The sequence below is a fragment of the Equus asinus genome, chromosome 24 (assembly GCF_041296235.1).
Source record: "Equus asinus isolate D_3611 breed Donkey chromosome 24, EquAss-T2T_v2, whole genome shotgun sequence".
NCBI classification, from domain to species: domain Eukaryota; kingdom Metazoa; phylum Chordata; class Mammalia; order Perissodactyla; family Equidae; genus Equus; species Equus asinus.
Window position 1 is genome coordinate 68,864,113 of NC_091813.1, and position 15,603 is coordinate 68,879,715.

The following is a 15,603-nucleotide window of genomic DNA, read 5'->3' on the forward strand; positions in this document are numbered from 1 at the left end:
ACCCCACAGAAAACTGCCACACCAATGCCAGCGGTGGGCAACAGACCAACTCAAGGGCAACACTCTCTCTTTACTAAAAACTGAAATTCCTGCTGGCAAAAACTTGAAGTAGGGCTGTGAGTTTTTCTGTACAAACTTGCCTAGGTTAATTCACTGACATTTAAAGTAGTTGGTGCTTCCTGGCTGTAGAAGTGAGAAAAACATCTCTAAGAACAATGACAAAATCTTTTTCTTCTCTTCTTTTTTTGCTTTTTCTCCCCAAATCCCCCCAGTACATAGTTGTATATTTTAGTTGTGTGTCCTTCTAGTTGTGGCACGTGGGACACCACCTCAACATAACCTGATGAGCAGTGCCATGTCCACACCCAGGATCCGAACCTGCGAAACCCTGGGCTGCTGAAGCGGAGAACACGAACTTGATTGGCCACAGGGCCGGCCGCCAGTGACAAAATCTTAAGGCACACACAGCCCAGCCCTCTGGTGTCAACTCACTCAGTGCCAAGTCATAGCCATAATCTCTTGGAGAAGAAAGAGCCTGCATTAGAGACGATCTGAGACTTCTCAGAGGTCTTATTGGTTCAGAAAATGGCAGAGTCAGGATTTGGGAAGATAAGGGAAAAAAAAGAGTGGAATTCTTACATGAATTGGGACAGAGGACCAGAATAATCCAAAGATGAACTACCACCTTCGGGCTTCAGTGGTTCTGCCCGGCTGTCTGCGTCCCCAGAGCCATTGAAGTGCTATCCACACTTCAATTCAACTGTTTGCTGTGGTCATAGACTCCGTGTGTCATAAAGGCTCTGGAATTTAGGTAGAGTAATAAGATCATAATTACAGGCACTCCCTCAGCAGTCTTTGCTGTTGCCTCAAACGACGGAGGAAAACTTTCTACTATAACTAACTGCCAAAAAAAGAGAAAGTCACCCCTCCTAATTTGATTTTCAAGGTATCCCCGGTATTAACAATGATAGATGAAATCATTGCCTCCTGCTGGGAAGGGACTGTAAAGAAATTGTCACTCCCTGACCTTGACCACGGATTAAGGGCCTTCCTACACTTTCTTTTCAACATGTCCGGGCTTAGTGTAGGTCATTTGTCACATGAAAACCCAAGCTGAAGATGCTGCAGGTGACAAGCAAACAGGGCGGACAGGTTGGCCTTTGCCATGTCCACGCTGTCTGTGGACACTGCCTGGTGGTTCAGAGCTAGACTCAGGAGCCAGACCCCTGGGTGTGAATCCCCCTCCCTCCCACCACCAGCAAATTTCTAGCTGTGGGACCTTCAGCTGGTCAATGCTCTGTGCCTCAGTTTCCTCATCAATAATATGAGGGTAATCATTTACCGGTTCCTGGGGCCTCATATGGATTCAATGAGATACTATTACAAGGGCTTCTGTGACGCACTCCCTGAGTGTTAGCACAGCCCGCGGGCTCTGGGTGATGGGCTCGAGGCGGTGCTTGTTTGGGTTTTAGCTCTTCGTAAAGGAACCGCAGGAGGATGTGGTGACTTGGAAATGGGGCAGCCCTAAGTGCAGATGTTTGTACCTCATTCTCTACAAAAGCGCCTGGGTTGTGTTAGAACCTAAACATAAAGAAGATGAAAAGACTTGCCTTGCGAAGGAGTTGACAATATTTAGGTAATTTTGACTCTGATTTTTAACTTAGCTGATGGATACTGTGCACATTCATGATGCTTATCCCATTTAAGTATTATTTCAAGACCTAGGAAAAACAATAAGTGATGGCTCATATTTTTAAAATTAATTTGCTCTTTCTGAGGAACCTACCACGTGAAAAGTACTTTGTGAGACTCGTGGAAGGAATGCAAAAATCAGGACCTTCCAGCTGTTCCTGGCATTATTATTTCTTATAATTTAGCCACTTGAAAATGTTCCTTTAACTTGATGCTCTGGATCCCACACATCTTTGATGACACCTCTGTCTTCTGCTGGTACCACCCTGCCTTCCCTCCATGGGCTCTGGGATTTCTTTTCTTGCACTCTGTTTTCCAGTCAAATAACCCTCTCCCAGTGCCTTTTGACTATCTCTACTTTTGAAACAACAAATATTGACTGTCTTCACACGGCGTGCATGCCCTTGGGCCAGGTGCCATGAGTTACGCAAAGATGAATGGCACTTGGACTTTGCCTGTAAATATTCAAACCAGCAGAGGACAAAGGCCACAGTTATGCAGCTGGTTGGCTGGTCACTAAGCCCTGGACTCTGCACAGACCTGGGGTGGAGTTCCAGCTTCTCCACCTACCAGCTTCAGCAAGTTATTTAAATTCTTCTGGGTTCCTGTTTTTTCCTCTACAAAGGGGCATGAAGATAATAATATCCGCCTTGTAGGCTTCTTGTGAAGATTAATCAAACAATAAATGTAAAGAACGGTGCCTGACGCATGGGAAGAGCTCAGTACCAGGTGGTCTTGCTGTTTTTACTATTATCATTATTTCCACAGGGAAGAGGATGTTGGGACTTTTTCTTCTGAACTCCCCTCTCCCTGCTCTTTTTCCACTCTGTCTCGTAACTGCACAGGGCTCTCTAGCCTTCTTTTTAGAGCAGAGAGAGAGATGCTCTGCAGAGGACCTGAGATCCGAGCAGATGATAAGATCTGGGTGCTGATGCTGTGCCGCGGTTTCATCTGCTTCCATGCTGTTGTCATTGCCTGGTTCCTGACCTTTGAGAATCATTTGTTGTAGAAAAGGACAAAGGATGCCATTACGCAGCTGGTGGTGGTTGAGAGTCATCCACTCAGTAAATATTTATGCTGCAGTGTCTGTGTCCCAGACCCTGAGTCAGTGCTGGGGATGGAGTCGGGGACACGGCAGCTACAGGCTCTGACCTCATGGGACACACCGCCTAGCAGATGGCAGACAAACACCCAAGGGTAGTCCAGTGGAGAGGGGCTCAGCCGAGGCTGCCGGGCAGCGTGTGACCTTCCACCAGGGGCCACATCCGGGGTCTCATGCACAGTGTGGCAACTCTCAATTGCCCAGACTGGAAACCCTGGGTGAAATGAACAGCTGAAACTTTGAGGTGGAAGCAGGGGATTAACGAGCACAATATCAAAGTCCAGTTGTAGCAGTGGTTTTAAATTGCAAAAAAATGTGGGCCAAGGCAGCTAAGGGGGCTAAGTGTTAGCCTCTCCAAACTATTTTCTGGCCACAAGTGTTAGTTCACAAAAAGTAATCTGACGCTGGAGGTTATTGCTGGTATTTCCTGTGCCTTTCCCCAATTCTCAGGAATCCGCCAGCAGAGACTAAACTATGAATTTACACTCAAAATAACGTTGCACGGTGGGAGAGAACCAACTTCATCGACTGGATGAATGCCTGGAGGTGGCCTGGATTTGCCGAGTTAGAAAGGCTGAGCCCGTCTCCGAGCAAGTGGCAGTTCTAATGGCTACAGGCTCTGCAGTGACCTCAGACAAAACTAGCAGCCTGCTGCCTGGCCATCTGGCAAGGACCTGGTCACCGTCCCTTGAGATTCAGGAAGTCATGCTTGTCAAATTACAGCTGCACACGGCTGGGGAGGGGGTGGGGGCTGAGGCCTGGCCTGGGACTACCTGCCTTCGGAACGAGTCTGGTGCTGTGTCAGGGCCCAACCGACCTCCGATTCAGCCCCTCACACACGACTGCCTCTGTGACAGCAGAGCCGGCCCGAGTCACAATTTGAGGATGTCCCAAATGGCGGGAGAAGCGAACCTGCAGCGTCCCAGGTGGGCGAGGCTCGGAGGGCAGGCCGCAGCAGGGAGCGCCAACGCTTGCTGGGCACGACCTCTGTGTCTTGCAGAGTTCCAAATTCCGCTTGAATTACCTGGTAACCACTGTGCTGTGTGTCTAACATGAGGGCCGTCTTGCAGGGCAGGGAGTCGGGGAGGGGCCAGAAAAATGGGCGCCCTGAGGGCTTAGAGGAGAGCTCAGAACCTGAGATCAGGCAAAGGTCCAGCTGTGTGAACAGGTGCCTCGAAGAGCGGTCAGCAGGCTGTGGGTGGCCCTGACCTAGGGGCCAAGACAAGAGAGAGCCGAGGGAGCGCAAAGAGGGTACAGAGGCCAGCAGTGTGAACAGGTGCCTCGAAGAGTGGTCAGCAGGCTGTGGGTGGCCCTGACCTAGGGGCCAAGACAAGAGAGAGCCGAGGGAGCGCAAAGAGGGTGTGGAGGCTGGCAGTGGTTTGTGCTCCGCATCGTCGTCTCAGAGGGTGAGAGCGACCCTCCTTAGCAGCTGCTGCCACAGGCCAGGAGGCTCCAGCTGCTTCTCTGAGGCTGGCCCTGGGCCTCCTGAGTTGGCCCCTGCGGCCAGCTGGGCGAGCAGGGAGACGGGCGGGCTGTAAAGGGCCAGGAGCCCAGGACTGTCATTTACCAGAGAGGCAGCACGATTCTCACGTGAGACTTGGGCACCTCTGAGGGGAAAATAGGATGGCCTCAGGCCTTCAGAGAAAATGTGCTTTCATTTTTACCAATTAATGTTCTCCCTCCAGAACTCCCAATAGATGTCCCTCCCTTTCCATGCAGGACAGGCAGCTGACAGCTGAGCCAGTCTCTCGGCTCTTTGCAGTGAGTGGGAAAGGAAGCGAGCGATGCCCGGGTCATCTACAAAGTGCCGCTGTGGGGTCAGAGAGGACGGGGGCAGGTCAGCCACCTGATGGCTTGCGAGAGTGAAACTGCTCCACGCAGAAATAGCCGGGTCTCCCGGGGCCCCTCCTCACCCCTCATTGCCCAGGGAGTCTGGCAGGCAGCCTTGCGGGGTCTGGAGAGGGGACATTGCAGCCAGAGCAGCACGGGCTTGGGTCTAATACCAGCTCTGCTGGCTCCTGACTGGTGAGGTTTGGGGCCGTATTGCTGCCCTCTCAGCCCTGATGTCTGCATCCCTAAAAGGAGGGCGTTGTGTTTCCTGAAGCTGAGGAATGTGAGGATCAGATAAGACAATGAGAAATTCTGCTCCTCCATCTTCCCAGACACCTCAGCCAGAACCGGCAGGCACGGAGACTGCTGCCCTCTCACTTCCCACTGTTCCCACCCCCAAATCTCTCTTGAATCTGCCCTTCCTCTCTCTGCCCGCTGCCCCTGCCTTACGTCAGCTCTCGGGCTCTCTCACCTGCACACACTGGTTCCCCGCCCCCGATTTAACCCTCCATCTGTGCATCTGCTCGTCCATTCCCACTCCCGCCCCACCCACCACCGAGTGTCTCAAGAGAAGGTCTCCTGTCTCATCCCTCGGCACCGTCAGTGTCAAGCACAGCAATAGCAAATAGGCTCCCCCCGAAATGTTTGATGAGTGAATAACTAGGTAGAGGAATGAGTTAATTGAACAGTATGGGAGGCCACCTTTTCTACAAGATAACGTATGAATGTGAGCTGTTCTTTTCCAGTTCAACCAGTGTGAGTGTTTACTGTGGATCTGGCTCTTTGCTGGGTACTGAGGACACAAAGATGAGTTATAGTCCCTGGTACTGGAGCAGGCTGGAGACCTAGGGAAGGACTGATGTTGCAGCTCTAGTCTGAAGGCAGTCTGGAGGCAGGATTGCCCCTTTCTCAGGGGACCTCAGTCCTTTTCTCTTAAGGCCTTCAACTGGTTGGATGAGGCCCACCCACATTATGAAGGGTAATTGACTTTGTTCGAAGACGACTGATGCAAATGTTAATCATATCTAAAATATACTTTCTCGGCAACGTTAGACTGGTGTTTGACCTAACCTCTTGGCACCAAAGCTTGGTCAAGTTGACACATTAAAAACCATCCCTCAGACTCATAGGTTGTCAATGACAGCACAGTGTGTACTATTGTGTGCCTGCAACGTGAGCAGCTGGGTCTTGCTTTCTTGAGAAATTTCTCTTTGCTCTCTGATATTCAAACTGACAATTGCTAATTGCTCCCTCTGTACCTGCCGTGCGCGCTACTGGGTGCCTCCCCACCCCGTGTGCGCCATTCAATCCTCAAGCAATGGTGGTGCAGGTATTGCCACCCGCTGAAGATGGAAGAGGCCCACGTAATTGGCACGAGGTTGTGCAGTGACTGCGCAGTGGAGCGGAGTTTTGAGTGAGTGATCTTTCTACGACATGGTGATGCCGCTGGCAAACATGCGGCTGGGAGCCTGGCTTTTGCTGAAAGACGCACTTGCTTTGCCAGGAATTCTGCAGTGCCACCGGATTTTGTAAGGGGAACCCTCCAATACAAGGATGGGAACCCGCGCTCCAGCTCATTTCATGGCAGCTCTGCACCTGGGGGAGCACCGCCATTGGTCACAACCACATGGATCACGCTGAGTCGACAACCTGACGGGGAAGCTTCTCAGATCTCATTCCTATGACTGAGTTTTTCACAAAATAATTGTCTCCTTAACTCCAGGCAGAACACAGTGCACATAGCCACATGGCTTTCTCAGTGGAGAAGACAGAATTATCAGCACTAGGGTAATCTAAGTGTCTGCTCAACATATAAAGAATAATCTGCTTTAAACTTACCAAAATTAAGTAGCATTGGCTGCATATGAAGAATGAGCTTTCTCTGGAACTCCAAATTTTGGCAGGAAGAAAAGACAGATGATATGGACACGTGGACTCAGTAAATGTCTATTGGTGGCCAGCTAAGGGCCACACACTGCTGACCTTTCACAGAGTCCAAGATGGGGAGGACAGACCTCCACCTCAAGGACAGGGAATGGGGCAGAAGGGGAGAGTAATATTTCTTGAGTGGCTATTCTATGGCAGGCGACTCATGCCATTGACCACTCACAACAAGCCCACGAGGGGACAGTATCACCCCCCGCCACGGAGTGGGGGACTCGGCCTCCACAAAGCACAAAGATTTGCCCAAGATCACACAACTGGTCAATCCTAGAGCTGGCACCTTAGCCCAGATCTCTCTCTAAATCCAAAGCCCATTGCAGAGAAAGTGAAACAAATCTACGAACCGTTGCAGCCAGCGCAGAAATATAACACTGAGGAGAGGTGAAGTGAGGTTAGAGAAACTGGAGATGTTATCTGAGATGGACTTTAAAGAAAACAGATGGTATTTTTCAGGGAGAGATGAGACAGGACATGAGCAAGACATGGAAGAAAAAGCAGGTGTTTGGAGGAGAGGAGTCCCACAAGCACTTGTGGAGTCTTTAAATCAGGATGATCGTTCTAGAAAGCGTGACTAGGACAGATTAAAGCAGAGCAGGCTGGGAGACAGGGAGACCCAGTAGGAGTCCTTGCAGTATTCTCAGGGGAACCAGCAAGCGTGGAAAGGGGAGAGGGATCTGAGAGCCAGGGCAGAGGGGGTCGTCCGTGGCACTGCGTTGGAGCAATTGACCCATGAGTTCAGAGAGCTGCAGGAGCAATGAAACCAAATTCAGGTGAGGGAGTAGGTGGCCTGGTCATGGGCTAGAGTTTCCAACAGAGAGGAAAGGAAAGGAGAGGGGCGGCGAGAGAAGGAGGGGATTGCAGGCTTTGCCATGCTGGGAGTGGAGCAGATCTGAGTGGTGACCAAGTGTAAGACGTGGCCTTGCTGGGGAGGGGCTGAGGGAGAATGTAACCAGAGCTCATCCGAGGGGGAGACCCCAGGGACTGTGCGTCTGACAGTCACCCTGGAAGCTGCAGCGAATCACATGGAAAGGAAGTCAGAGCCCTGGAGGCGGAGACATTGGAGACATGAGAAAAAAGTACTTAGACCCGGAAGCAGAATGCAGGGCAGAAAAGTCAGAAGTTTACTGTGAGTAAGGAAAAAAATTGTCTAAAAAATAGATAGTGCATTATCCTGAAGTCATAGGAGGTAGTTCCATGAGAAAAAAATAAAATTCAAAGACATTTCACTCCTAACTTAAAATGAGGGAAAAAATGAAATATTAGACAGTCATGTAAAGAATTGCATTTTCCATATTTGCTGGCAAGGAGCATCAAGAGAGCCACCTAATGCTGTCAGATCCAGATTTAAATGCCTTTCCCTCACTGTCCTGTGACCCACTCAGGCTACTGGAACCCAGTCAGGAAGAGAAAGAGAGAAGCTGAGCAAATTCTCTCCAATTTTTGTTGAGTTGATCACTTGCTGTCACTGAAACAGGCTTGCTTCTGTCTCACCCTGCCCATCTGTATCACTTGTGATATCAACTCCAACAGGCAAAGCATTGGTCCGTGTAACGTGCAGGAGGACACACAGCCTGGGTGGATGACCTCTAATCCGCACGAGGTATAAAAGGAAAGTCTGTCCAACATGGCGCCACAAGCTGCATTCCAGCCCCATGACATGAAATCAGGTTCCACCACTTGGTCAGCAATTGTGTTCCAGTTGTTGCTTCTGTTAACTGCAGGGTTTTGCAAGCCTGGAACTTCCACCCACCCCGAGCAGATTGCTGAGGCTTCTCTGGCATTCGCTCTAAAGGCTCACGCACTGTCATGCATGCTCTGGTTTAGACTGGATCCAATTGTCACATAATCCAGGGGGAAGATGAAGAGCTCTGTGCACCGATCTTCACGTAATTCCAATTTTCCTATTGTTAGGACCCCGCCTGCTAGGGAATTCCAAAAACCAATGCTTAATGATTACGCAGCAAATCATGGCAACAAAATGAGTGGTATGGCTGTCAGTCATAGGAAAAGACGGAGGAAAACAGTCCTGCTTGCAGGCAACTGACCAGCTCCATTTGCTTTGTGCTGACATTAGAATCTCATTTGGAAGGGACCGTGGAGGTCAGTGAGTCCAGTTGCTCTTTCTGAGCAGCATTGTTGCAATATCATCCTCCAGGCTCAGGGAGCTGGCCACCTCATGGGGACGTGGCTTTGTTAACACAGCTGGAATCTTTGTTAGGAGCTCTATTTATTGAATGTTACTGAGTGCCAGGCACTGTGCCAGCTCTTTAAATTCATTGTCTGGGGTACAGGCTCCACAACAAGCCTGCAAGGCGGGTCCCTCATCTCCATTTTCCAGATGGGAAACAGACTCAGGTCCCGTGGAGCCAGGATTGGAACACACGTGTGCAGGCTTGGAGGACAGCAAAACTGTGTTCTTTCCACTCATGTTCTGTGCTGGTTCCCAACGCCTCAGTGTCCACACTTCGGGGTGCCACATTCAGTTTGAATTCTCTGAATCATTCCCCCAGGCCTTGTGGAACTCACAGGTTCTGCCGGCTCCTCTCTGGGGCGACAAAAATCTACAGCTTCTTTCACAATAATCTTAGTGATAATAACAGTCAGCTTTTGAGTAATTTGCAAATATATTATTTTATTTCCTTTTCACACAAGTCTAACAAAATGGATAAACAGGGAGTTTACAGTTCAGTTTACAGAGAAGGAGCCGAGACTCAGATAACTAAATTCCCTCAGTCACAGCTAGTAAAGCAAGGAATCTGGGATTCAGCCCCAGGTCTTCCACCGGGGAGGCCCATGGTCCTCAGAGGGAGCTTCAGCAGCCTCCGTGAATTTGTTTTAAATGCAAATTCTCAGGGCCCATCACAGACCTAACACACCAGCAGCTCTACGTTTGCACAAGCCCTCTGTGTGACTGCAACGCGCACACACGTTTGGTCCAGGCCGTCCTCTTCAAGGCCCAGCACAGCGTCCACTTCACCACGCCTAGTTCTGACCTCTGCAATGAACAGAAAGAGAAAGAGGTGACTGGTCCAACAGAGCCTTTTGTACCCAAAGTGAAAGCCTTCAATAATTTCTTAAGATTATTCTTGGGATTCTCGGTGTTGGAGAAAACAGGTCTCAGCCCGTTGAACTTAATTTTCTCTCAATGACCTCAAGGATGACTATCCTACAAAATGGAGATTGCATCTTTTTCTTCTACTTGCAAAATTTCCTTTTACCTCCACAATATTGCACTTGTGAGGTCCAGCACCGTCACAGTCACAAATGCCTATTAGAGGGTTTTTGCTTGTGATAGGGTTTTGCCTATGATCATTAAATATTTTTCCATTGGATTGTTTATTACAAATTAGCAATATCCATCTAAGTATCAAATCTAAGATGGTCATTTAATGGCCAGTAGAGACTATGGGGCCCAGAAAAGTGATCAGAAAGTGGACAATTTGAAAAGACAGTTGAGAACTGACAACTCTGACCAAGCAAATGGCCATTAAGATCAGTAGAAATGACATTTATTCAAAGTCGTATCCACTGGGAGAAAGCATTGCCTGGAGCACAAGAACCTGGCCTTTGAAGTGAGATAGACCTGGGGTCCGGTCGCAGCTCCATCGCTTACTATGGCACCCAGGGCACATTACATATCTACCCTCAGGCTCACTTTGTGCATCTGAAAAATGGGGATCCTATTTGAACCCACTCAAAGTGATGCCCCGAGAATTAGATGAACTCGTATATGAAAAGCACTTAACATAGTGGAACACAATGGTTAACACAGACTGAAGACTCAAAAGCTGTTAGTAACTACTTTTACTTATTAAATACATATTTGTGCCAGGCATGTAGCAGGCCAGATGCCAGAGATTAACAATGACCATCTTGTGAACCCTGCGCTCTGATCCTTCAAGTTTGACCCTCTCACTCTATTCTGGCAAAGCCTGTTTTTGGTATGTTTTTAACGTAGCTTGTGGAGCATATCCAGAATTCACCATGTGCCATGGCAGGGCTGGGCACCAGTAGAACTTCTCTCATAAGTGCCACGTTTGAACAAATCTAAGACATCATCACTGAAAGATGCATTATTTTAGGTACCATTCACAAAGCAAAAAGCACTGCCAATCATAAGTGTAAGATGTCACTGATTGTCAAATACTCCCTAATTTCAACTCAAAGGTGAAAAAAAGATTTTTTTAGGATTAATGCAATACAGTATTTTCATTTCCCCATCACTGCCTAGAATCCACAAAGCAACATTCTGTCTGAACTGTGTGTCCATATGTGTTAACAGGATGGAAGGGGAAGTAGCTCATGAGAAGGACATTTCACAATAGGCAGGAACTGGCTTTGAGGGAACCTTACTGGGCCAGAAAATAAATAAAATATCGGGGAGATAGATCCTGCACTCAGAGAACAGTAAATTCCTCGGGCTGCCTACGTCCATTTCAAAATGACTCCCACCATGTTGATTAATACATTTATTTTGCCTCTTCCATCTGCCGTTCTCAATGGGTGCAGGGCTGCAGGTGAAATAGCATCTGTTCTCTGTCGGGTTCACACACTGGTAGAAGAGAGAGAGACGCAGGTAAACACATGCAAATCGATGGTCTCAATACATTGAAATACTCACAAAGTCTAGCAATACCATAGGGAAGTGATACTTTGGGGGGTGGGGATGAGAGAGTAGGGAGTGTGTGTGGAAGGAGTCTGCCTAAGAAGGAAATACCTGAGCAGTTTTGAGAGATGACCTGGAGCTGAATGAGTAACTGCTGAGAGTCACAGAGCTTACACAAAGGCGTGCGTGTCATTCTGTCTGTTCCAGCTCGTTTTCCTCCTTCCCAGGGCTGTGGACTGCACACCCCACTCAGAAGTCGGGGAAAAAGCACGATATCCTCCCACCCAAACCAGCGACCTTGCAAGCTCGTGTGAAGTCCTTCTCTATCGTTATACACACTCACCCAAGACAAAACAAAAAAACCTGGCAAAGACTCGGAAAAAAATTCTTTTTCATGAAGTTGACAAACTCTTGCCTTTTTCAAAAACCAGCTTTAGGGCTGTGTCTTAAGGAAAAGTTGAGATATTCCTTTTCCTCCTAATTCTCTTTTACTCTGCAAGAGAAATGAAGGGGGAAAGAAAGCTTGTGATAAAGGATGAAGAAACCAAACTTATCAAGAAAGTCGATAGAAAATACAAATAAGTCAGGAAGATGGAGGAGCATGTGTGGTTTTTCTCAAGGAGGGGTTTTGCTGTCTACTCGGGGTGGTCTAGGCTAGCTGGGAAAGTGTATAAATTGATTCAGTTTTCCTCTGGGCACTCATCCAACTGTCTCAAGTCAACGCTGGTGGTGCTGTAAAGTTTTTATTATTCAGGGAGAACTCTGCCCAGCCTCGGTGCTTCGGAAGTTAGCAGTTCATTTCCTTGAGCCTGTAGCTACCAGCATGGAGCCCCTCGCACGGCAGACGCAGAGTCGGTTGAACCACGGGTTCAGGGCTGTTCCTGCCTTGTTTTGTGAACTGTCATCCATCAAATTCCCTTCTTCCCACATCTGCCACCTCCTACCCACCCTCATGTGCACTCTAATCAACACACCAGATAACACCAGATTGACCACAGATTCATGTGGCACGGCAGCCATATACCAGATGACTCATCTTTGGACTTTCTGGGATTTCAGGGCAAATTTTCCCACAGAGTGTATGCGCAGCCCAGGCTCCCTCTGATTACGGTCAAGCAGAGATAGACAAGAACAGATGATTGTGGTTCCAATAAGGAGACCTCACTCCACGTAAAGATCTTTGCTTGGTGATTGTGAACACAAAGCCCTCAGCGCTCCCCTGATACGTCAAACCATCAGAGGTTCGTTTCGCCTGCACGGGGCAACCTCAAACGCGGCCCTCCCTAATCTGAGAGGATAGGTATTCTGGGAGGATCCAAAGCTATGAAAGAGGAAAAGGGAAGTTTGGTTTGTTTTTATCAGAAACTGTGTTAGCTTAAAACAGAGAAAAGCCAAGCCTGACCGTCTTCCTCATTATTAAACCAGCTCAGAGAGGCGCAAAATCTCATTTTTAACACACTTCTGTGAACCAAAGAAAGTAGCGTGCTGTGTATCATTGGAACTTAATGCTCAGGAGACCACGAAGAATTTTTCACATACACAATTTTTATATATTTGCAAAGCAAAAGGAATTACATTTTCATCGGGTGCTTTTCTGTAAGTCAGTGCCAAACTCTCTTTCCTCCTTCTGCGTCTGAGGTGAGCTCAGCCTGTTTCAAGCTGGGAGTGCTGGGAAATACGGATGGCAGAGGGCCAGGGGAACTGGTGGGTTTCAACGTGTGTGTGATGCATAGGTAAGTCAGCGTCTTCCCCGCACTTCCTCCTGGCCCCACGGATGAGCTGGTGGTGGAAGGACGATTACAGTGGAAGAACCAGGCACCTTCCCTCGCTTCTGTACCTGCGCCGGTGGGCCACGGGCTCCCCACTTTTCCCAGCAGGGTTTTCAGCAGAGGCGTCTGTGGCTCTCAGGGCTGTAGGATCAACCCCTCTCACCAGACCCGACAAAACGCTGTTGCGCAAACTGTGACGAGAACATCATCGTGCTGTGGAGTTTCTAGCAAAACATTTTTCTGTTTTGCTCTTGAGAAAAATGTAGGTATTGTGTTAAATCAAATAGCTCATACATTTTGAGCTCTTGGTGACAGATATTAATTAAAATTAATGTTTTCAAATGAATCATTGAACATATAGCCAGTTACATTTAAGTGTTTAAATTATGTTCACGGGGAGATGTACGTTTGGATCTTTCTTTTTTCCTCAAGAAAAGAGCACTGAACAATTGTGTGTTTTGTAAAACCATTTGAAAGTATAAAATCATAACATTTTAGAGATTGGAGAATCTTAGGCATTGCTTAGCTTGCTCTGTTTGTTTTCTGCAACAAAACTTGATCTATAACCTAAATGCCTCATTGGAAACAACCAAGCAGACAGTGGCTGGGGGGCACGCTGAGGGGTCTCCCCACCACATCGTGATACTCCTGACTCGACACCATGATTGCACTGTTCCAAATCATAGAAACTCTGCAATGTATTTGCAATGGTAGAGTCTAAGGATCTTAGCCAATACAAATACAATTTGCCAACTGACATTGTAAAGCAACAAGATCCCAACTATCAATTATTTCTTCACACTGTGCTTTTGTAACTGTCTGGTCCACCTCATTACTAACTCTGGCATTACCCTGGATCCTCTAAATAAGCGCCTAAGTTTGACTCATGATGATGTCTCGTTTCTGGATCCGTCTTTGTGCTCCCTCTGGCCATCCCTCAGTTACCACAACGTCTGCCCAGTGTAGCACTTTGGCCAGAAAAGAGAAGCTTGAGCACCCAGAAAAGTACCTTTCTGTCCAATTAGAAGCTAAAATTTCTTTGACTTCCTTTTGAAAGTTATAAATTCAATTACCCACTCATTCATTCATTTAGGAATTCTTGTGGGGACACATCCCAAGTCCCAGGTGCTGAATTAGTTGCTCTGGAGAGTTGGAGCTGGAGGGGGCACTGTCTGTGGATGCACAGGGCCTGTTGCCTGGGGAGGGCAGGGCAGAGGCAGCAATAAACAGAGGTGCAAGGCAGGTGGGTCGGGAGCAGATAGGAAGGAGCTGTATCTGGGAGTCATAAGGAAAAGCTTTGTCTACATATGCAAAATCCAAGAAGTCGAGACGCCTGGTGCCAGAACTCTTCCAGGAACAGCCTCGTGCCGCTGCACTGAGGAAGGCACAGCCCGCTGGGAACCTGCGTTTGGCACTGTGATCACAGGAACGTCAACGGTCACGGCCAGATCACCTAAAAGGACAGGTGGAAGGTCTTGGGACCCCTAGAGTGCAGGTAGAAGGTCAGAATTGGAGAGGACAGGCCAGAGAGAATCTACTAGAAGACCACCTGGCCATCTGTAAGCCACCCGAGAAACGGTCAAATGAGACAGCTCTGGGAACCCACATTCTCAGCTGCTTGGCAGCCCAGCCTGGGCTGCCTCTGGGATCTGACCAGTCACAGGCACATTTTGGCATTTTAGGTGCATTTCAGTCAGAGGAGTAAATTGTCTCTTTGCACAGTTGAGGTTGAGGCATAGCAAGTAGCACTTTCTCTGCTAGAGCCCATGCAGCCCCAAGTGCTCTCACATCTCTGCACGTGCCTGGGGGACACCCCAACCACTGCGTTGCCTAAAGCTCAGACCTCTCCCACACACTGGGTACCTCTCAGGGTCAAGGCTAGGAAGAGGCCAGCGAGGCGCCTAGGATGCAAATGCAAGTAGAAGCTTGCTGTCAGGTGCCCGGCCTGCACTTGCACCCTAAGGGTGAGCGAGCACTTCCCTAAACCCAGCCTCCTCCCGGAGGGGCTTCACGTTCCAGGAGCAGGAGGATGGGCCTCAATGATTCCACGGCGGGCAGACACTTGCCTAGCAACAAGGAGAAGTGTGGGGCAAGGAGTAGACTGGTCATTTTCCCAAGGACCTATGACTAAAAATCCCCCTTGACTGAGTCCTAAAGGCAAGGATATCCCCAAAGCCCAGCCCGGGCACGGCTTTCCTGGCTTCTTTTTTCAAAGGAAAGACTTGATTCATCTGTTAACTTGCTTCCTTCCATGAACCCCTTCACGTCTCCTCAACTGAAATTCCCCAGGTGCATTTCATAGCCCCTTCTTGCTCTGTTCACTGAAAACAGGTTCAAAATGTATGCCCCTGAGAAAAAAGTTTCCATGTAGGATATGTTTCTAATTCTGTTGTGGCTTAAGCCTGGGTTGTAACACCTGAGTCCCTCTAAGGAGCCTGGCTCTCATGTTCAAACACAGCCTTAGGATTAGTGCCTGGCTGCTCAGTGCCCTCGGGCTCGCTCCCCTGAGTGAGAGCTGGAACTGGCAATCATTTTTATAAACAGAGCAATAACCACAAAATAGTCAACAAATTAAATATAGGGCTTAACAACTACATGATCCAGAGAGAAAGCATAGACATTATTATTTTCACAATACATCTGATTTTTTCTCATTATCC

At 48.4% G+C, this 15,603-nt stretch overlaps 1 long non-coding RNA gene across 2 annotated transcripts in view; it reads left to right on the plus strand.

Annotated features, from left to right (window-relative positions):
- The window catches only part of LOC139041796 (uncharacterized), a 36,210-nt gene that overhangs the window by 7,429 nt on the left and 13,178 nt on the right, over positions 1-15,603 (plus strand). Inside the window, exon 4 of one of the 2 annotated variants that reach the window (XR_011497739.1) lies at positions 273-11,047. The exons of the other annotated variant lie outside the window; for it this stretch is intronic. This is a non-coding gene — a long non-coding RNA (uncharacterized lncRNA). Of the gene's footprint in view, positions 1-272; positions 11,048-15,603 lie in introns of those variants that run through there. 2 annotated transcript variants of the gene reach the window in all.